Here is a 23,439-nt window from a genome sequence, read left to right as displayed (position 1 = left end):
ATTATGTATGTTATAATTCAAGTTATATATTTTAAAGTCAAGTAATTTATTAAGCAAATTAAAATAGAAATATTCCTCCTGAATTTGAAGGCTTAGTTTTCTATCATAGGCACAAAAAAAATCATAGATAAGCATGAGAAAAATTAATAGAGTAGTTCAAACATAAAAATGGAATGGTCAATGTACTGTAGAATCTAATAGAAGAGAAAATTTATTAAGTCAGAAATGTAGAATGAAGTGTTTAGATATTAAAAATATATATTGATAATTACAAGAAACCAGAAAATGAAGGAACTTTAACGGATATGAAGGAATGTGATATCTAAATCCAGACTATTTTAAGATCACTTATAATTGGGCTTTCTTAGTTATCACTAAGTTCTCTATATTTTTTATTATATATTTTTATACCAATTAGCCAATATTTAAATTAATATTATTTTAATTGTAAATGACATGTGCCAAAATGTGAGATTAAGTAGGGCTAAAGAAGCAAAGTTCTTTCTATAAGAGAAAATAATTTTCATACACTAATGAAAAAATAATTTTGGTATTTTCTGTAGTACCTGAGGACTTGGACTCTTGTACCTACTAAAGCTGTAATATTAGAAAACTCATATGAAAAAGTGAGGCTAGTAGTTTATGTTAGTTTCAATTTGTAATTTTTTTGGTGAGGTCTTAATAGAAAGAGACAAGCTTACCTAAAGAATAACACCTATTAGCATAGATGATTTTATTTATTTTTTTTTAAGAGGCAAGGAGTATTATTTTTTATTGGGTAAGACTATGGTAACAAATAGCCCTTAAATTTTAGTGTCACATGTTAAAAAATAATTGTAGCTTACTCATGTGGTATGTTGGCCATATTGGCTGCAGCTTTCTGGCTCTAATTCATTTTTCTTTCAACTTGGGATCCAGATTTGGGGTGTAGTCTTGACCTTGGATGTGGAAAAAGGGATGCAAATGGCTTTTAAATCTACTGCTTAGATGTTGCAGACCTTACTTCTACTTCTTAGTTTCCATTAGCCAGAAGCAAATCACATGACCACAAGGCAAGGAGATATACTACTTGCATAGGGGTAGGAATAGCCAGGATATGTATATATAAAATCTCTTTATTGGTAATGAAGTAAATGCCTGTAAGCAATAATGCAAACTACTTTCTATTGTCATGTTTTCATATTCACTTCCTACCTCTGCATGCAAAACACATTTGCACATATTCAGGGAAGATACTGTAAAAGTTTCATCCCATCAAGATGTAGATTCAGGGCACCTGGGTGGCTCAGTGGGTTAAAGCCTCTGCCTTCGGCTCAGGTCATGATCCAAGGGTCCTGGGATTGAGGCCCGCATTGGACTCTCTGCTCAGCGGGGAGCCTGCTTCCCCCTCTCTCTCTGCCTGCTTCTCTGCCTACTTGTGATCTCTGTCTGTCAAATAAATAAAATCTTTAAAGAAAAAAAAAAAAGATGTAGATTTAAAGTCTCAGGTTTCACAGTAATCTATACATCTGGTCTAGATGTGCTATTCTTGACCTAGATGTCTAAGAACTAAAATATGAGAATATAGAGTAGCCCAAAAGGGATAAATAATTTGCATGAATACTATGATTTATTCTAATTAAAGGTAGACAATAGTTACTGATTCATAGCAAATTTAAAATACTGCTGAGCAGATGTTTTGATGTCCCATTCCCCAGGTTGTATAAAATATTTCTTCATGTGACCCATATAATCTGGGTGATTAGCTCTTGGCTTTGCCCTTTGGAGGGTTCTATTTTCCTTCCTTCCTTCCTTCTGTCCTTCCTTCTGTCCTTCCTTCCTTTCTTTTTTCATTTTCTTTTTTGTCAAAAATGAAGCAGGCATTAGAGATTATGCCATCTGTGGGGACAGGTATCTTTCCCAGCTAACTTTCTGCCCATAAAAGTTGAAATGTCTTACAAATTTTACCTTAATTACCAAAAAGAATGCTGATGAAATACCTTTGGGCAAGCAAATAGCAAATATGCCTAGCCATCCCTTGGTCATGGGGTCAAATTTCTCTTGGGCAGAAATCAGAAAGCTGAGATCAAGAGATGGGCAGAGCCCCTATTACGAGATTGAAATCCCCAAGCCACAATTAGTCCAGTCCATGATTTGACAAATTCACCCACCTTTGATGAGAAGCTGAATAGAAATTGACTAGATACAAATACTGAAAAGTATCTACGGAATAATTAATGGAATTCTATTGCCAGGGGACCCCTAAGCTGAGGAAAAAAAAAAATAATTGATACTCAGATTGTATGAGAAGTCCTGCATCTCCACACCACCAACACAAGTGTTAATGAAGAGTGACTCTGAAAGAAGAGTCTCCACAAAAGCCACTCTTTGTATTTTCCATTTTAGAAGATACCATGGGGGACAAAAGGGTCATCACAGAGTAGAAGCCTTGAAAGTCAGTTTTTCTGCCATTTGCAATTAAAAAGTACTGAATGAGGAAACATTTCCCCCATTCTATATACATATGTTACTTATCAAGATGCAGAGTGTTATTCTTCAAATCAAGTATTGCTACTTATTTAACTAGGAAGATTTTTGCTGACACCTTGGTAAACTAGTTTTATTTATTTATTTATTTATATTTATTTATTTATTTTTAAAGATTTTATTTATTTATTTGACAGACAGAGATCACAGGTAGGCAGAGAGGCAGGCAGAGAGAGAGGAAGGGAAGCAGGCTCCCTGCTGAACAGAGAGCCCAATGCGGGGCTCCATCCCAGGACCCCAGGACCATGACCTGAGCTGAAGGCAGAGGCATTAACCCACTGAGCTACCCAGGTGTCCTGGTAAATTAATTTTAATACTTATAATCAATGTGAAAGAAGAACACTGTAGTATGTAAAGGGATATTAGTAAATATTTCCAATCTTTGTCACTGAGAAGATGGTAGGTATGGTAGATTGCATAACAATTGACACTTTTCATCCATTCATGTATCCAGGACTTTTGCCATGTGATGTCACAGTTTCTCCTACTAAAGAGGCAAAATAGATTTTCCTCCTCCTTGGACTGGTATTCCACCATATGACTTGCTTGGACTGCTTGAATAAAATGAAAATATTATTTTCCCAGTTTCAAGTTAGAAGGACTTTTATATCCCTATTTGCTTTCTTATACTTCTACCACTACTAAGAGCAGAACATGCTTGAACAGGCTATGTCCCTGAAGAGGAAGAGAGAGAGGTGTGAGGCAGAGCTTAGCTCTGAGATATGAGTAAACCCAATCATGATCAGGGGAGCCATCCAGATAAGCGCAGCCTCTATTAGCCTTCACCCTGCTAATCCATGTAGTCATGACATGTCTCTGACATTTTAAATCGAGCTATGACACTGTATCTTGGTTTGCCAATGAAATTTTAGGAACTGATATGTAATTTGCAAATCTCTCTGTGTCACAACAGAAGTGTGAACCATTAATTTGGATCTGTAAGTGGAGAGAAATAAAGCAAAACACCGGAGAATCAACATAAGCATTGGTCAGAAATGAGAAATAAATATTGTGGCTTTAAGCCCATCCTAACTGGTAAAAAAATATTTTTTTTGCAAAATATTTAAATGTGGAAAAATAAAATGTGGAATAGTTTGAAAAAGATTATAATCATTTATATTAATTTATATAGAAAGAGAAAGCAAGGGGTGCCTGGGTGGCTCAGTGGGTTAAAGCCTCTGCCTTCGGCTCAGGTCATGATCCCAGGGTCCTGGGATGGAGCCCCACATCAGGCTCTCTGTTCAGCAGGGAGCCTGCTTCCCCTTCTCTCTTTGCCTGCCTCTCTGCCTGCCTCTCTGATTACTTGTGATCTCTCTCTGTCAAATAAATGAATAAATATCTTTGAAAAAAAAGAGAGAAAGCAGAATTGGCAATAAGACAATTTGTTATAAAGATACTTAGCCAATTAAAAATAGCAAAATAAAAATAAATAAGCAATTTCTTATGCTCTGATGAAGTATTTCAAATCTGATCTCATAGCTATATATTTAGAATAAATAATAATGGTTTATTTTCTTTAAACAGGCAATTAGAACATTTGATATAATGTATGAAGCCTTATTTTGTTCACTAAATTCTTTCAAGTATTAAATTTTTATGTGTATTTTCTTACAAAATAAAAATCCAGACATTTTCTTACAGGTTCTATTTCATCATGTCCTAATTCTTATAACTAGAGGATAAAAATAAACCATATTACAATAAACATATGAATATTTAAGGACAGTTATCCAGAAATAAGATGGACACATATCCACATAAACCAGGTGCTAAAATAAACTGCTCCTTGTTAAATATTTAATATCAAATGTTATTTAAATATTTAATATCATAAAAATTTTGCATCCATTCTATTTTTTTCAAAAATTACTTGAGTTAAATATGATTATTACTAGTTTTATGGGGACCTATAATCTATAACCTGGGACCTGTGTTTTACCAGGTTCTATTCTGTTCCTCCTCCGAACACACTCTTCTCCAAGGTGGGAAGTCTGAGGGCTCAATGGTATATCACTACCTGTCCCTCACATTTTTCAATTACAGACTATGATCTGAGTAAATCTGGACTCTAAATGTCTGTACAAAATACCAATGTCCACTTCCACTTCCACAACCATGCTCACTAGTTTCAATTCCCCTAAATGCTTACTGTGCTGCCAGAGTTGGTGTGCACAACTCTAGGTCCATGTGAAGACCAAGTGACAGCTGCTTGAGACAACTGTAGCTAGAGGGTGAAGGTTTTGACTGAGGTTCCCTCACATGCTTTGAAACGCCCAATGTCATCTAAGGCAGAGCTATGTGTCCAAAGAAAAGTGAAATGGACTGAGGACCAATATCCCCACTCCACTGCACATGGCATATAATTCTGAGAGTCCTGAGAATTTTAAATTGAAACCTGATCTTTCAAATCACCTTGTGATGAATTTGTACTATACTTATGATGGTAGAGGATATAAAATAATTTAACCATTTATTAGTTTGAATTAGTACTTTAAAATCAGACATATGGCAGTTGGGTCTCCGTTAGTACTCCTGCCCATTGCGCAAATGAAGTGACAGTTTAGGTTGAACCAATTGTTCAATTTCCAATGGCTAGTAAAGGACAGAGTAGGGATCATAATGAAAACCCATAGTATTTAAAAACACTGTATGCTTGCCCATTTTAGTTTCACACTGTGCATAAATAGAATGATGAAGCAAAGCAGCTACAAATGTGTAGAGAATTAGAAGAGTGAAAAGTTGTTTGATATTTACCAAGGAAAGTACATATTATATATGCCTAATTAAGAGTGAGTATTTTTTTATACTTTCAAATTTTTTATTTAGATTCCAATTAGTTAAAATACAGTGTAATATTGGTTTCAGGTGTAGAATTTAGTGATTCAACACTTACAGAGAGCTCCCATTTAGCCCATCCCCCTTCCCACCTCACTCCAGCAACTTCAGTTTATTCTCTTAACTACAAAAGTCTGTTTTATGGTTTGCCTCTCTCTTTTCCCCCATGCTTATCTTTTTTGTTTCTGAAATTCCACATATGAGTGAAATCATATGGTATTTGTCTTTCCCTGACTCACTGATATTGCTTAGCTTAATACACTTCAGCTCCATTCACTTCATTGCAGATGGCAATATTTCATTCTTTTTTATTGCTGAGTAGTAAGTATCCCATTGTATCTACATACCACCCCTTATATATCCATTTACCGGTTGATGGACATTTGGGCTCTTTCCAAAATGTTTTCCTGTTATAAACACCACAGTGCTTGTGTCCCTTTGAATCTGTATTTTTGTATCTTTTGGGTAAAAACCTAGTAGTGCAGTTGCTGGGATGTAGGGTTGTTCTCTTTTTAACTTTCTGAGGAGCCTCCATACTGTTTTCCAGAGTGGCCACACCAGTTTGCATTCCCACCAACAGTGTAAGAGGGCTCCCTTTTTGTATGCATCCTTGTCAACATCTACTGTTTACTGTGTTGCTAATTTTAGCTGTTCTGATAGATGTGAAGTGATATTTTATTGTGATTTTGATCTGTATTTCCCTGATGATGAGTGATGATGGTGACCACCTTTTCATGTGTCTGTTCGCTATCTGAATGTCTTTGGAAAAAAATGTCTATTCATGTCTTCTGCTCATTTTGAAACTGGATTATTTGTTTTTTAGGTGTTGCATTTGTTCTCTATGTATTTTGTATACTAACATTTTATCAAATATGTCATTTGCAAATATTTGCAAGTATTTGCAAATATCTCCTCTCATTCCATAGGTTGCCTTCTAGTTTTGTGGAATGTTTCCTTCATTCTGCAGCAGGTTTTTATCTTGAAGTCCCAATAGTTCATTTTTGCTTGTTTCCCTTGCCTCTGGAAACATGTTTAGTAAGAAGTTGCTATGGCCTGGGTCAAAGAGTTTGCTGCCTGTTTTCTCCTCTAGGATTTTGATGGTTTCCTGTCTCACATTTAAGTCTTTCTTCCATTTTGAATTTATATTTGTGCATGGTTTAAGAGAGTAGTTGGGTTTTCATTTTTCTGTATGTGGCTATTCATTTTTCCTCCACAATATGTTGAAGAGAATTTTTCCTATTGGAAACTTTCCAATTGGATCTCCCTTGTTGAAGATTGGTTGGCCATATAGTTATGGATCCATTTCTGGTTTTACTGTTCTGTTCATTGATCTCTGAGTCTGTTTTTGTGCCAGGACCATACTGTCTTGAAGACTACAGCTTTGTAATATAGCTTGAAGTCTGGAGTTGTGATGTCTCCAGCTTTGGTTTTCTTTTTTAACATTGCTTTGGTTTTTGGGGGTCTTTCATGGTTCCACACAAATTTTAGGATTGTTGGTTCTAGTTCTGTGAAAATCTCTGGTGGTATTTTATAGGAATTACATTAAATTTATAGATTGCTTTAGGTAGTAGAGATATTTGACATTTGTTCTTCCAATCCATGAGCATGGAATCTTTCCATTTCTTTGTGTCCTCTTCAATTTCTTTTATTAGTGCTTTAGTTTTCAGAGTATCTAAAGGTCTTTCAGAGTAAAGGTCTTTCTTTTATTAGTGCTTTAGTTTTCAGAGTAAACAAAAGGTCTTTCACCTCATTTTTTAGGTTTATTCCTAGGTATCTAATTGGTTTTGGTACAAATATAAATGGGATTGATTCCTTAATTTCTCTTTCTACTCTTTCTGTCTTATAATAACTTTAAATCAAGTCAATTGTTATCATCTAGCATATCTAATAGTTGTTTAGCTATTTCTGGTTCTTGAAATATTTATAGCAATTTTCAAAGTATATACATCAGTACAGTGTCAAATTTAAGAGATTTTGGTGATTCCATCTCCATGTTGGCCAAATGGTTTACCAATATGATTATAAATTAATCTCAAATTAATGTTGCTTCTGATGTTTTATACAGCCCGATATTGTCTTTAAAATGTATTTTTGACATATTTAACCTCCTTTTATTTCTTAATGACATATTTCAAATATGAAATGTTTACCAAATGGAGCTTTTCTTATAAACAAATAATTATTTTCAGTCCTTTGACACACTAACACACATTTATAACTTTCAGACCATATATCCAGAACATCAAAACAATGGAATGCAGAGTGAAAAGGGGAAAATAAAGTTTCTCACTGTCTCTTTTGACAACAGACAGGAGTCATGAGAAGAAAACTGGTAGAGATTATCTACCAAGTAGATGTATATATAATAGAACTGAAAACAGTTAAGATGCTTCTAATGTAGACATGGGTAAGTTATATATAATAAGGTCTCAGTAGATTTGAAGCAAATCAAATAAGTCAGTGTTTCTAACCAGGGGTACAGATGATAAATTTTGGGGGACGTGTAAAAAATACATGTGCTTAGGTCCCATTACAAACCTATTGAATAAGCATCTCCTGGAATTCATGAGGAATAGAAACATGCTCATTATAGCTAAAGACAATTTAAAATTATGTCTTAGGGTAAGTTAAATTCTATGAGGCCACTGACTGTGCCCATTGGCTAGGAAATAAATCACCCAATTTATGTTATGAACTTGTGTTATCTAAGTAACATAATGTCTTAAAACCTCAGTATGATATTATAAGAAACCAAATTCAATGAAATTTAAGAAAATAAAATAACTTTTCTATCTCAGCTTTTGTATGTATGTAACCTTGAGATTCTGGGTAGAAGCCTATTGTGATTTCTGAAATCACCCACGAAACTGCACTGCACTGAAATCACAGTTTAGCAAAAGCTCATCCACAGCATTTTCATCTCTAGAGCATAAAGTCATTTTGAATACAGCAATATTGGAGAATTTAAGTCAGTGTATCATTCCATCATCCTCAAAGTAAAAACTATGCCTAGGCAAAAAACTGAGAAGACAAACTTGATCAATAATTTTTTGTTTGATGACCACTCCCTTTGACTCTCCCAGAAGTGTCCCCTTATATTTTATTAATTTCTCAGACTCATAGAAACTTTGATCATGAATTAAAAGGAATTTTGGGAAATTCCCTTACCAAGATCTGTCATAAAATAGATAATATGTATTGAGTAGTTAATGTGTGCCAGCTACTCTCCTGAATACTTTGTATGAATTAACTTATTTAATCCTTTAACAACTCATTAAATATTTTATTATTTCATTTTGTAGAGAAGGAAGCTGAGTTACAGGAAGCTTAAGTAAGTGGCCTCAGGTCTTACTGGTAGTAAGTAGTAGAATTGGTATTTGAACCCAGGCAGACTGGCTTAGAAGTTTGGGCTTATAATCATGTGCAAAGCAGAATATATATATTTTTCATTTGACTGGAAGAACCCCAGAAACATTATTTACTATTCTTAAGGTCATATGATATGGAGCTGGCGTTTCCTTTCCCCATGCTCTTAAAGCTGTAACACACCACCTCCTTCTAATCTTTTACCTTAGGCACTCTGTCATTTGCACAGTAGCACTCAAGATTTATCATCTCCATTCTATTATGCCTTGCATTGAAACATACCTATCTTGAGTTTCTAGCCATCAAAGGCAAACTTTCTTTGCCTTTAAAGGAGCATGACTAATTGGATCTATTAATCTTATCAGAAAGAGGGAAAAGAACTATCTCTCCATAAAGAAGCAAATATATATCTAAACACAAACTGCTGGGTTTTGGTTGAAAGTCTAGCAAAGCATGCTTAGCAAGAGGGTAAATCCTTCAGACACTTGCCCATTTATCTATTTAGCTGGGGAGCAGGAGAGTAGAATTTTTCCTATTTCTAAGCAATTGGTAATATCTCCTGAGGTCAGGATTAGAAATGTTGCTGCTTACAAATAGGTGGTTAACAAATCAAGAGAACAGGAGGCAAGCAGGAGGTCACTTGTGACCCTAGAAGAACACATTGGATAATGATCTCATTTCAAACCACATTTTCTATTAATTTCTTTTGTTTTATGAGAAACACAAATCATTTTAGTCAGATATTTTTTCCATTGCTACTAACATGGACTCTAAATTGTAAAATTTTTCTTTGTTTCAAACATATTTATTATAAGATATCTAGAAAATAAATTTATTTTATTACTGGTAATGCTGATTTTGTTTTGTTTTACTTTGTTTTGCTCTACATCTACATGTAGAAGATTAGCCATAGAGAATTAATCCGTGTTGAGGAAATGTGGTTATATTAAGGACAATTCATTTTAAAGAAAAAAAAAAAAAGTTCAACAAAAATGAGAGCCAGAATGCAATTCTCTTTTCCCTTAAAATAATAATTTAACAACCATAATTATTCACTGTCCAAAAACATAATGTCCAAATATTCAGTAGATTTCAAATTCTTATTGACTGCTTTGTTTGAAAAATACGTTTAAATAAAAATATTTTTCTTTTACCAAAACATATTTTAAAAAATTAAAATATTTGGAATGCCTGGAGGCTCAGTCAGTTAAGTGTCTGCCTTCAGCTCTGGTCATGATCTCCAAGTTCTGGGATTGAGTCTGGCATTGGGCCCCTTATTCAGCGGGGAGCCTCCTATTCCCTCTGCCTGTTGCTCCCTCTGATTTAATCTCTCTTTTTCTCTCTGACAAATAAATAAATAAAATCGTTTAAAAAATGAAATATTTAGGGGGCACCTGGGTAGCTCAGTGGGTTAAAAATGAAATATTTGGGACAGCTTGGTGTCTCAGTTGGTTAAGTGTTTGTCTTTGGCTCAGGTCATGACCCCAGGGTCCTGGGATTGAGTCCTGCCTCAGGCTCCCTGCTAAGCAGGGATCCTGCTTCTCCTTCTGCTTGCTTCTCCCCCTGCTGATGCGTGTTCTCTCTCTCTATGTCACTCTGACAAATAAATAAATAAAATCTTTAAAAAGAAAAGATAAAATATTTAGAAAGACTCTGAATTAAAGCATTACATTGAATTTTAAAAAGATCTGTTTTTTTTTGTTGTTGTTGTTGTTTTTTAATTAATTAATTTATTTTTATTTTTATTTTTTTTATTTCCAGCATAACAGTATTCATTATTTTTGCACCACACCCCATGCTCCATGCAATCCGTGCCCTCTATAATACCCACCACCTGGTACCCCAACCTCCCACCCCCCGTCCCTTCAAAACCCTCAGATTGTTTTTCAGAGTCCAAAAAGATCTGTTTTTCTTTTAAAATTAATTTATGCACATAAATGATTCCCAAAATCCCATTATATTTCTACAAAATCAGAGGAAAATTAAGGCAATTATCTAGATTAATTCAGGAAAACTCATTGTTTTCTAAGAAGAAAATGCTCTCTTAGATTTCTGTTATCCTGCTTGACTATATAAATTTTTCAAAAAAATGCCCATACCTTTCACCTTTTTCAGTATTTATATTAGTATTTTAGTTTTAAATATAATTTTCTTGTAGTAAAATATACTACATTCTTAAGAGAGAATGTGTAAATTTGCCTTGCTAACTAACAAGCTTATGCCAATATTTCAACCATGAAAACAAGTTCTATTAAGTTTACATATAATTTATCTAGTTAATTTACACAAATACCTCTTCATAATAAAAGAAGCTTTATTTCACATTTCCCCCCACAAAATATCATTATTTATTAAAATGATATTATGTTTTTGATCTTTTATCAATATATTAGTAGAATTATCTGTGATTTAGTTGTATTTTAATTTATGGAGGGTCAGTTTAGACATAATGAAGCTAAACCCAGTGAAATATATTTGTTAGAGCTTAAGATGAGGTTTACTAAATGATATGGCACTCTAGATCATATCCATAAGATAAACTATTGTGATCAGTCATTTTATAAGGCACATATGCAGAAGAACTTTTACAAGGGTTGTTTCAGAGATGATTCAACTTTTCATATTGTAGAGATGTTTTTATATCTATGTTGGCTGATTTTGTTAGGAAGAATTAAATGACAAAAAGGAAATTGGAATTTAAGAAGCCTTACTAACACAGTCTATTCTACAAAAAGATGTATAATAAAACAATCATTTTTCAGATTATGAGTTATTCTTCCTAACATATATAAGTTTTAGATGAAATTAAAAATTTCTACCGAAAACAGCTATAATTTCTTAGCAAATATAGAATACTGTTTTTCAAGTATGATGATATGTGTTTGCTAGCTGGGAGCTCTTTATTCTAGTTAATCTTTCTGCATTTTACATCCTTATCATGGTATATATGGGGGAAGGGGGTTAAGAAAGAGAAATTTGTATTCAATATAAAGTTATAATGTCTATTTTTATATTTTCTAATACTAATTTATTTTAATAAATATATGTTTTGATCTAGACTAATTATAATAAACTATTTTCATCAGCCCCAAACTAAGTAGGCTTTAACGTCTTAACCTATGTAATCATTTTTGTATTGAACTTATGATTGTAATTTAATGATTTTTTTACAATTTCTTGCTATTTTAATTGATAACATACTGGTTACTTTTTCAGCTTATCAGTGTTATTCTTTGGAGATTTTTAAGCTTCCACATATCTTGATATGCCATCCTTATTTTTATCTTCTGCATCTTAAATAATTTCTATAACTTGAAAACAGTTCAAAGCATTTTGCTGTATTATTTATATTCTGATATACTATGTAGCATGTACATGGAGAAAATCAGAGTTCAGAGAAAATCACCAGAGACATAAGTTATACATATAAAAACTTGGCTTACTCTCATGCACTATCTGGACTCATTCTCATACAAATTTTACTCATATGTATTGAGAGAAACTATGTTTGAAGAGCAAACATATTTTATGAAACCAATGTTCACTAAAGGATTCTATTGAGATAATTGATGAAGAGGAAAGCATATCAGTGACTATTTGATTATTCTGAAAAGTTTCTCCATACCTAGTTTTCTTTTTACATAAATCTCTAATGAATTTAGCATTCCAAGAAAACACTCACATATTAATAATTTCATAGTCCAGATTTCCTTATTATGAGGAAAACAAATATCTGGAGTTCGACAGAGCAAATCAATCATTAGTAGTACACTGTTTAAGAGATACCGACATCATTTTTTGTATCTTGACCAAACATTGTTTGGAAAGTGATTAAATGAGGTAATGATGGATCAATTCTTAATTAATTAGTATTTTAAATTGTCTGAGGTCCATGCAGTCTTATTCTTAGGTCACTTTTAATCATTTTTGGATAATAGGTCTTTATGAAAGTCTCTTCTTAAAAAACAAAATCAAATTTTGTGGATTCGTATCTGGTTACAGAGGAGAAATACAACATTTTACTGACAATTTCCATATTGTTTGAAAATAAAATAAATCAAATTCCCCTGGTTATGAAAATAATTGGAGGAATTAAAGTTGCTCATTCTTTGTAATTATAAGAAGCATATCCTGATATCCAACATATCCAGAGACAGCTTTTCTATATGAGACAAGTAATATGAGAATTATATAGTTCTTAGTGTAAAGGGATGGTTAGCATTAGGAAAGATAAGTTGTACTCATAAAACCATTACCTAGTTTGCTGGGGAAAAAAAAAAAAACTCTGCAAGACTAATGATTTTTTTAAAGCAATAAAACTCTCCTTTTATTTGTGCTGCCAATAAAAGAACCATAGATCACAAAGAACAGGAGTTTTATGAAATGAGACTGTTTAAATAAACCTTTTTTCATTTTAACTGTACTTTAATGTTAAGAATTAAATAATATATCTTCACCGTAGAGGGTCATTTCAACTCTTCCATTTCCATTTTCCACTTATTAAAGAAAAATCTAGACAAAAATTGTACTTTTTTGGTGATAATCTTACTGATACATTGGGTCAAGGAGTAATCATTAGCTATATCCATCAACTGTTTAAGTAATCATGTGTCTCTAGGAATGTACTTTGAATACACCATAAAAAGTTTCTATTTTAATTCTAAATATCACTAAACACAAAGTTCAACTTGTTACTCTTTAATTCTCTTTTTGTTATAGACTACTCTCCTTTCCCCTGGTATTTATTTCTTATCACTTTAAGTAATTTAAGATCAGGAGTTTTATCTTATTTTGAAAAGATAAGACATGGTTAAAAAGTAGACACACAGAAGTTAGGGGCTTTGTAAAAAGTTCATTGCCATCATTTACCACAAGTCTAGGCTGGAGGGCCACCTGGATGGCTCAGTTGGTTAAGCATCTGTCTTTGGCTCAGTTCATGGCCTGGGATGGCTCCCTGTTTGGTGGGGAGCCTGTTTTTCCCTCTGTCCCTCCCCCTGCTCTTGCTCTCTCTCTCTCTCTCAAAAAAATAAATAAAATCTTTAAAAAACAAACAAACAAACAAAAAACTAAAAACTAAAAACAAGTCTAGCCTAGGGAGTCTAAATTTAAGACCTCATCTGTGGTGCTTTTGCTGTGTGTGATCACACAAGAACCCAGGCTCACAGAGGTTTTAGCATTGCAAAGCTGTGACTGTTAAGGTCACCATTGCTATGTTCATGAGAGTCTGCTAGAAACAGAAAAGAACATGGAGAAGTTCATATGTGAGGTTCTTAGAGACCAGGCTTGAAAACAGAAACACCATTTCCATTTAGGTGACTAACTCAATTCAGTTTGCATGGGTCTTTCCTGATTTTAGCACTGAATTTCCCACATTGTGGGAATCCCCTTAGCTGTGGATAGAAGTGGTTAGTCTCACTATTTCCACTCACATTCCACTGTGGAGAACTTAGCCACATGGCCACCCCTAAAGGCTAGAAAGATCAGATATATCTTGCTCTGTGGTTAAGAGAAGGAAGAGGATTATAGATTTGACTGTTGGCAATTCATTCACAAAATCCTCCACAAAAGGCTAGAATTTATTAATCTTTAGTCCAAAGCCCCTAGTTCAGTACTTGGCTTAGAGGAGGATGTAAATAAATGCTGATGAAATGAAATTAATGACACAGATATTTGACTGTTCCTTTAAACTTAAAAAAAAAAAAAATCTGAACAGATATATGGCTTTCTATATGAAGCTCTGGTAAAACCTTTTGTTTAAGAAAAATATTTCTCTACTATAATGATTTGATATTATTAACAAAATAAGTTTTCTACCTTAATGCCCATTCTTCACAGTCTCAATAAGCTGCTCTTGTCTTTAACAAAGTAAGAAAACATATTTCCCTTAAATGGACTGTTAAATAGTACATTTAATCACCTTCTCCTTTTTTGACCTTGGAAGCTCATCTATATTTAGCTGAATGTGTAAGATTTAATTGGCAGGGTGCTTAGTAGAAGGAACAAGGATACAGATTAAGGTAACTGAAGTGTCATGCTTTAGCAGATGCATGGTTTTAAGCATGCCACTTAAACTGTGTGGACTTCAAGTTCATAATTTCTCAGACTAGAATATTAATGTACATCCTACCTATATCAAAGGGTTATATTAAAGATAAAATTAGACACTGTAAACAAAACACTGATGAATGTAAAATATTATGAACACATTAGCTCTGCTTAATCATACCATCTCCTTATTGTGAATGGTAAAGCAGCATGCTTGTTTTTCAGCACCGTGATAGAGTGCAGATTTCAGAAATCTCTATTTATTAACATTTTCTCACCATTGCAGATAAAAATAATTAATGAATCATCATGTTGTTGGAGACTTTTTGTTTAATAAGACAAACATTTCAGAATGGAGAGAATTATTTTTCCATTCTTGGAGAAGCATTGCTTTTCTGAATATTGGCAGGGGAATTTAGGTTGAAATGTTTTACAAGTTACCTTCAGTCATAATACAAACTTCAAAAATTATAGGATTATGACCAATGGAGAAAAAAAATTCAAAGTGATACATTTTTTGTTGAATACAAAATTATCTACCTCTAAAAAATATTAATATAAATAGAAATATGGTTATATAATTGATGATGAATACTTGAACTGAAAAATAGATTTTAGTCAATGCATAAGGTCAGCATTTTTATGTCTCCATTCCTTTACATTTGAATTAATCAGAGGCAGTTTGAGAGTTCTTTGTTCTTTGTGATAATATTAAAGAAACTGAAGAAACAGAGAGCAGAAAGCTAGGAAGAAAGGCAGAAGTAGGCTGAGAGCAAGGGTTTTAAAGCTGTGTCTCTTGGGCTACTCAGTTGCCAGGCGGAGGGAAAGGAGGAACAATACAGGCCGGCTGAGCTTCTGCCACTTGCCACTTCAATGAGAACTACTGCTATTATCTGATTCATGCATCCTGATGAGAAAGATCTTTTTCTCCTTTAAGGGAGTTTGAAAATCTTTTAAAAAATATATTTTAAATTTTACTTTTGGAATAAAAGTTTTTTTGGAATACTCTACATGTTGTAGGAATTTCACCAAAGGCCAAGCAAGTGTCCTGGAGAAAGGGTAAACGCACATTGAACTGACATAGACTACATTGTGCTTTTATATAGAGAAGGAATATCAAGGAAATATCCTTAAATTAAAAAAAAAAAGTGCAAACAAAACGAAACAAAAATAAAAATAAATAAATAAAGGTCCTGGAGTTGAACATATAATCAACTGCCGACTCAGTCAGGATCAGAGAAGAGCTCTGAAGACATATGTGACATGGGATGATGCCATTGTTCAGATCCACGATGTCATTCACTATGTCACCACCTAGAGAGTTATCTGCCTATTAGAGGGGCTACATGGTTGGAAGTATCACTGGACAGATTAAGAAATTAAGTACTGTTGACAGAATAACTTTTAGGGTTTCTTACTTGAGCTAAATAATATCAGTTAATATTGATGGAGTGTTTCCTATGTGCCAGATACCTTAAAAAGTACACTTAATATCTCATCCAGATATTTCAAAATTATTACTCCCATGTATTAAAAAGGAGAGTAAATTTTAGAACTTGGGTAATTCCCCAAGGTTACACAAATGGTAATATAAGGATTTAGATCAGTTGAGCCAAAGTTCTTAACCTCAATACTATATTTTCTTTTTCTTTTTTTTTCTTAAAATTTTCTTTTTTCTTTTTAAAAAATTTTTATTGTGAATTTTATTGTTTTGAGGAACCTCCTTACTTTTCCAAAGTGGCTGCACCAACTAGTGTTCCCACCAACAGTGTAAGAGGGCTCCCCCTTCTCCATAGCCTCTCCAAAACTTGTTGTTTCCTGTTCTGTTGATTTTGGCCATTCTAACTGGTGTAAGATGGTATCTCTATGTAGTTTTGAATTTCCCTGATGGCTAGTGATGATGAACATTTTTTCATGTTTCTGTTAGCCATTTCTATGTCTTCTGCCCATTTTTTGATGATTATCTGTTTTTTTGAGTATTGAGCTTGAGGAGTTCATTATGATCTTGGATATCAGCCCTTTGTCTGTACTGTCATTTGCGAATATCTTCTCCCATTCCATGGATTGCCTCTTTCTTTTGTTGACTGTTTTCTTTGCTGTGCAGAAGTTTTTGATCTTGATGAGCTCCCAAAAGTTCATTTTTGCTTTTGTTTCCCTTGCTTTTAGAGACATGTCTTGAAAGAAGTTGCTGTGGCTGATGTTGAAGAGGTTACTGCCTATGTTCTCCTCTTGGATTTTGATAGATTCCTGCCTCACATTGAAGTCTTTTATCCATTTCAAGTTTATCTTTGTGTATGGTATAAGAGAATGGTCAAGTTCATTCTTCTATACATAACTGTCCAATTTTCCCAGCACCGTTTATTGAAGAGACTGTCTTTTTTCCACTGGATATTTTTTGCTGCTTTGTCAAAGATTATTTGACCATAGAGTTGAGGGTCTATATCTGGCCTCTCTACTCTGTTCCACTGGTCTATGTGTTTGTTTTTGTGTCAGTAGTGTGCTGTCTTAGTGATCACAGCTTTATAATAAAGCTTGAAATCAGGCAAACAAGATGACTCCAGCTTTGTTTTTCTTTCTCAACATTTCCTTGGTGATTCGGGGTCTTTTCTGGTTCCATACAAATTTTAGGATTGTATATTTTAAATGCCATCTGATCAAAATACTATTGGAATTTTCAAAGTGCTGGAAAAAACAATCCTGAAATTTGTATATTTTATTTTAAATGCATGTGAAATTTTGGTATATTCCTCCAAAATGAAATGATTGATTTTTTATTAAAATGTAATAATTTTTGTTTTTTTATTAAAATGCAATAATATTTTATAATTTTAAGAAATTACATTGAATTAAATTTGTCATTTTTTATTAACTTTTAATTAATTATTTGGAGGCAATATACTTTCAGGCTGGCCTTGTTGGAATTTCAAATCCATATTTTATTCTTACATTTAATTTGAGGGCAATAGACTCTACTGCAAATGATGTTTTTAAGGTATAGATGATATACCACATGAAAGGGCTTAGTTGTGGGTCTGATAGCTCTGTGAATGTCTTCCTTGATTTCTATTTCATATTCACAATTTTCCTCTCTGTTTCTATGTGTGTCTCTCTCTTTGTTTCTCTCTCTCTCCTCTCTTTATCTCTATCTCTCTTTCTAAATATATATATATATATATATATATATATATATATATAAAATATTTATTTATGTAGAAAAGCCTCATGGCATTTATTTACAGCTATTATTTGTTTTTGAAATCCTGAACAGAATTCACACTAAGGTTAATCCCAATGGATTAATGGAACTGTTTCATAATGGATGAGATTTTCATATTAATTGGGTGAATGCCATAGACTCTATGTTCTTGCTTTGATACTAGTAATTTATTTTTGTCTCAGAAATGTTTTGAGAATGGAGTCCCATTTAGGAAGATGCGAGGAGAGAATGTTCTCTGCTCACTTCGCTGAAAGAATGTTTGATACACAGAAATACAGAGAAAAATAGGAGGTACTGTTGGATTTTGACCTTCAAAAGATCTAAACATAAGGCAAGTTTTTCCTGCCACAGAGAAAATCAGATTCTATACGGTAAAAGCAGAGGTTGAGAATCAAAAAACAGTTAGATGCTCAGGAAGATTCATCAGGAGTTCTGGAAATGTGTTTCTCACCCACGATGAAGTCAAAACCCCTAGAGAAGGATAAAATTCTCAACTAAATTTTGGAATCTGGGCAGAGGAATCCAGAGCTTGCTTTTTTTTTTTTTTTTTTTTCCTTCCAGATGGGACAGAGGAAGTCAGCAACTTACTAGAATTCCCTCACGTCTTTCCATGATTCATTAATTCATGATTAACATGATTCACTAATGATCAACTGGATATGACATTGGCAGAGTCTATCCATGTAGAGAAGTCCTGAAACAACCCTTCTGAATTTACTATAGACCCATAGTTACATGAAAGTGTCCCATAATTCTCTGTGTTCTCCAAAAGAGCTACAGAAATATATGGAGAATGTCTATAGATTTTAAGCGGTCTATAGTCAGGATAAAGAGGATGCTGAGTGGTATGTGTGAGCTCTTGACCAAATAGGAATGATGAAACTTCAAAGAATCCAGAGGAAAAATACCAGTAACTAGTGGAGCAGCAGAGTAGAGCAGGGAATCCAGACAAGACTTGAATGTGGACAGTTATCTCCCAGATAGTTGATAAAATCTTTTGGAGATGGTCAGAGTAGGAAAGATACCTGAAGTCATTAAAAGAAACCTGCTTTGACTAAGCTTACAATTAGAAAGTCAGTAATGTCACCAGTGTAATAATATTATGTTATTGCTCCTTTTTATTGAAGTAAAGTTAATACACAATGTTACATTAGTTTCAGTTGTACAACATAGTGGTTTGACAAGTCTATATATTATGTTTTATTCCCTTTATTTCACTGACCAGAACTCAAGGACTCATTAAGTGCAATGAGTCCTTGTGCAATGAGTACACAAGTGCAATGAGACTGAAAAATATGATCTTCTTACCCAGCGGAACAGAAAATAGCTCTGGTGAACATCTAACTATGTTCAACAATATGGTGACAATTGCTATAAAGACAAAAAAGTCAATTAATATGATAGAGATTAATGCAGAAAATGTGTAGACAATATTTTAAGTATGATCTGTAAGGAAAGCCTGAGTGGAAGACTTTTGTGTAGCGACTTGAATAAAGAAGAGTAAGTACAATTCAGATAAGTGAAGGAAGAGCAGTCCATAATAACTTCGATAGAGGGAAGTCATGAGTTGTGTTCTAGAAAGAATAAAATGGCTGTATTTTGAGACAGGTATTCAAGTCCAAAGAAGTTATAGTCCTTAGATCTCTTTTTCTCAAGGTCTTACCATGGGCTTGGCAAAATATTTTTGTAAAGAACCAATAGTAAATAGTTTCATTTTCATGGGCTACATGAATGTGTGTCTTAGCTACTCAATTTTGTCATTATGTGTGTGGAAACAGCTGTAGACAAATACTAAAAATATGGGCATGACTGTGTTCCAATAAAACTTAATATAGCAAATAGGCAGAGGGCCAGACTATAGTTTTCCCACTCCTACTTTATAGCAACATCTACAAGATGCATGGAGTTCTAGTATCTTTTTCTTTTTTATTCCTCATCATAATTTCAATCTAACAAATTATTTTTTAAAATAGATTTTATTTATTTATTTGACAGAGAGATCACAAGTAGGCAGAGAGAGAGAGAGAGAGAGAGGAGGAAGCAGGCTCCCTGCGAAGCAGAGAGCCTGATGTGGGACTTGATCCCAGGATCCTGAGATCATGACCTGAGCCGAAGGCAGAGGCTTAACCCACTGAGCCACCCAGGTGCCCTGAAACAGATTATTTTATTCTTAACATAGAATTTGTTAACTGGCCTGACAAATGTATATTTAAGACAATGCAACATACTTCATACTCTGATAGGAATAATCAGACTGATATAGCATATTACCTTAAGATTGGTTTAATATTTAAGAAAAGTATATTTTTGAAATTATTTTACCATAAAATGTAGAAGAAATAAGTCAATGGAGAGATTGAGTAAGAACTTTTGTAAGTATTAGAGTTTTAATTTTTTCCCGAACATCTTCCTCTGCTGTAAATTTTTAAAATGTTAATGCTTTAGATTTTTTAATAAAATACTGTTATCTTTTCTTTTGACTGTGATTAAATAAGAGACCAATTTTTAAGCTCAACCAAGAGAGTCTCAAACCTCCAATATACTCTCAACCTCCAATACACTTAGCTCAAGGTGTTTTTGTATAGTTACTCTTGCAAACTCTTTTTGATGTGACCTCAGAGCTATGGAAATACCAGCACACTAACTTTGTGTTGAAAACATTGTAATAGAAAAACGAACTTACTAAATTAATGCTTGATTACCACATTGCTTATGGTCTGATTGGAAGGCACTGCAATTTAAATTTTACTACGTTGCAGAAAAGCATTATATATACTTCTGCATGGGATTTGATTCTTTAACTGATGTGGACTAAATACATTGGTAATAACTTTGGAAGTTGAATAGTGCATAAACACAGTACACAAAATTAAATCATTGTCTTGATTCAATATTATTTGGGGGAAAGAATCAGATTTATCTGCTTTTAATAAAATATATACATTCTGAAACGTTCAAGTCAGTGAGCCAATAATGGCATAAAGAAAACAAAACCAATACTTTATGTGTGCACGCATAAACAATGTTATGTGTCTAAATATATAGTTCTGCCACTTCAATTGCTAAAATTGGAATACCATATCTATCATTTAAAATGTTTTAATTTTTAATTGCTTAACCATAATAATAATCAAACTAGTTATATGTATGCATATATGTTACATATAACATATATATGTTCTAACATATATATGCTATATAGAGAGAATATCTTTATATCTATCTTATGTATTTTATATAATAGTCCCCTCTTCTCCAGATTTTACTTCCACAGTTCAGTTATCCATTGTCAACTCTGGTCCAGAAGCAGATGATACTCCTTCTGATGTATGGTCGGAAGGTCATTGGTAGCCTAATAGTGTATTACATCTTCGGCTAAGGAGGACATGGGGGTCTACTCTGTATAGATCCCAGACTCCATCCACCCTATTGTTTCACCATATTTTAGGGCATCTGGAGGTTTATGTAGGAACTTTTAGGTTCTAGGAACCAGCCTTGCATCTCTTCCACCACATTTCATTATGTGTGTGTGTATTTGTGTGTATGAACACACACTATGTATATATATAGATAGATGCCATATTTTGACTGGTTTGACTATTATTATACTTAGTCAATGACAAAAAAAAAACCCTATACTATGTTTTAAAATATATATATATACAGATGATGGGGTGCCTGGGTGGCTCAGTGAGCTAAGCCTCTGCCTTCGGCTCCAGTCATGATCTCAGGGGTCTGGGGACGAGCCCCATGTCAGATTCTGCTCAGTGGGGACCCTGCCTCCCCTTCTCTCTCTGTCTGCCTCTCTGCCTGCTTCTCTGCCTACTTGTGATCTGTTTGTCAAATAAATCTATCTGTCAAATAAAATCCCATATATATATATACACACATATGTGTGTGTGTGTGTGTGTGTATATATATATATATATATATATATAGTAGAGACAATTTTGGATGCCTTCATTCATGGTTAATATTTTAAAACTTTAAAATTAGATGGGATTTTCCAGATGTATAATCTCTAATATAAGTTACCATTTTTTCAGGGCAGACTCTGTGAACAAGAAATGTTAATTAACTCTCTCAATGTTACACACTGCTGGCTAGTATCTGCATCCAAACAAAATCAGAATCCTTCATACAAAGTTCACCTGTTCTTTCTACTACTTTGTGTTGGATGTATTATTCCTGTGGATTTTTATTTCTGTAAGTACAAGTATTTTGTATTCTTCCTCTAAATACCCCTAGCACCTAACACTATGTACTGTCATACAACAGTATTCTCTGGACTGCCAAATAAATGAACATTATGACAATCTGATCCCAAGCAAGAGTTTAAAATAGAACAAAACTTTAGAAACACCAATAAATTTTGCCTAGAACCAAATAGCATCTGCGTGTGTGTGTGTGTGTATGAAATCCTATATACATAGGTATACCTATATACATATATATAGGTATACCTATGTATATACATATGCATATGTATACATATACATAGGTATACCTATATACATATATATATGTATATAGGATTTTATACACACACACACACACATACACACACACACATATATATAATTTTAAAGTTTTAAAATATTAACCATGAATGAAGGCATCCAAAATTGTCTCTACTTAGGTAACAACTTAACAAAATTTGAAATTTTTGTAAGATTGCATCTTGCCAATAGATGAATTGTGGGGAGCCATCCAGCAGATGCAAGGAGTCACGTAGACGAAAATGCCTGAAGGTTGAGGAAGTGAGAATGATTGGCTAGGTAGGGTATGGGTGCGCTCGTGGCTGACACATGAACAGCACCAGGAGCCAAGAGAGAAACGCATGATTACTGCTTGAAAACAATAGAGCCCTACGGGTTATGTAAGGGTCCACGAGGAGACCGCGTGCACGGGGCCGTGATTGGATAGTTGGGCTGGACCGCCTACATGTATATATTGCCAGAACTTGCTGGAGGAGGGGTAGAATAATAAAGAAGCTTGCCACTCATCACGTCTGAGGGTCGTTCTTGCTGGCGAGAGCGACATCTGGTGCCGAAACCCGGGATTCGTCCGCATCGCAGAACGGAGATTGAGGTAGAGCAACGATCAGGTAAGGAGTGCACCAATAGCTGTCTATCGACAGGGAAAGCTCCCTGGGGACGATCGGAGGTTAGGCGGTTTGTGACGATCTCCAGGGACGATACAAGCAGAGGTTCCCGCGGCCAGGGACGATACAAGTAAAGGTTTCCTCGGGATGGGGAACGAGCTTAGAATGGAAGATCCCCTAAAAGACGTTCTCAAGATGAACGGTACCCCCTTAAAGGCAAAAACAGCCCGGGCCTTCTTGAAAGAAGTGGGAGAGATTGCCCCCTGGTTTATAGAAGAAGGGCTCCTAAATGTGCCACAATGGGAACACCTGGGCGAGGACTTAAAACGCTGCCCCTCTACGTCCC

General features: G+C 34.1%; 1 long non-coding RNA gene across 1 annotated transcript; it reads left to right on the top strand.

The window, feature by feature from the left end:
* Window positions 1-1,878: 1,878 nt before the first annotated feature.
* Window positions 1,879-23,149, top strand: LOC116595627. Its single transcript, XR_004287782.1, has 3 exons — window positions 1,879-1,890; window positions 3,216-3,221; window positions 22,971-23,149. It is a non-coding gene; the product is annotated as an uncharacterized LOC116595627 (long non-coding RNA).
* The last annotated feature ends 290 nt before the right edge of the window (window positions 23,150-23,439 follow it).

Source organism: Mustela erminea, chromosome 1 (assembly GCF_009829155.1).
Source record: "Mustela erminea isolate mMusErm1 chromosome 1, mMusErm1.Pri, whole genome shotgun sequence".
NCBI classification, from domain to species: Eukaryota; Metazoa; Chordata; class Mammalia; order Carnivora; family Mustelidae; genus Mustela; species Mustela erminea.
The sequence above is the reverse complement of the archived record's forward strand: the minus strand, read 5'-3'. Positions and strand labels throughout refer to the sequence as shown.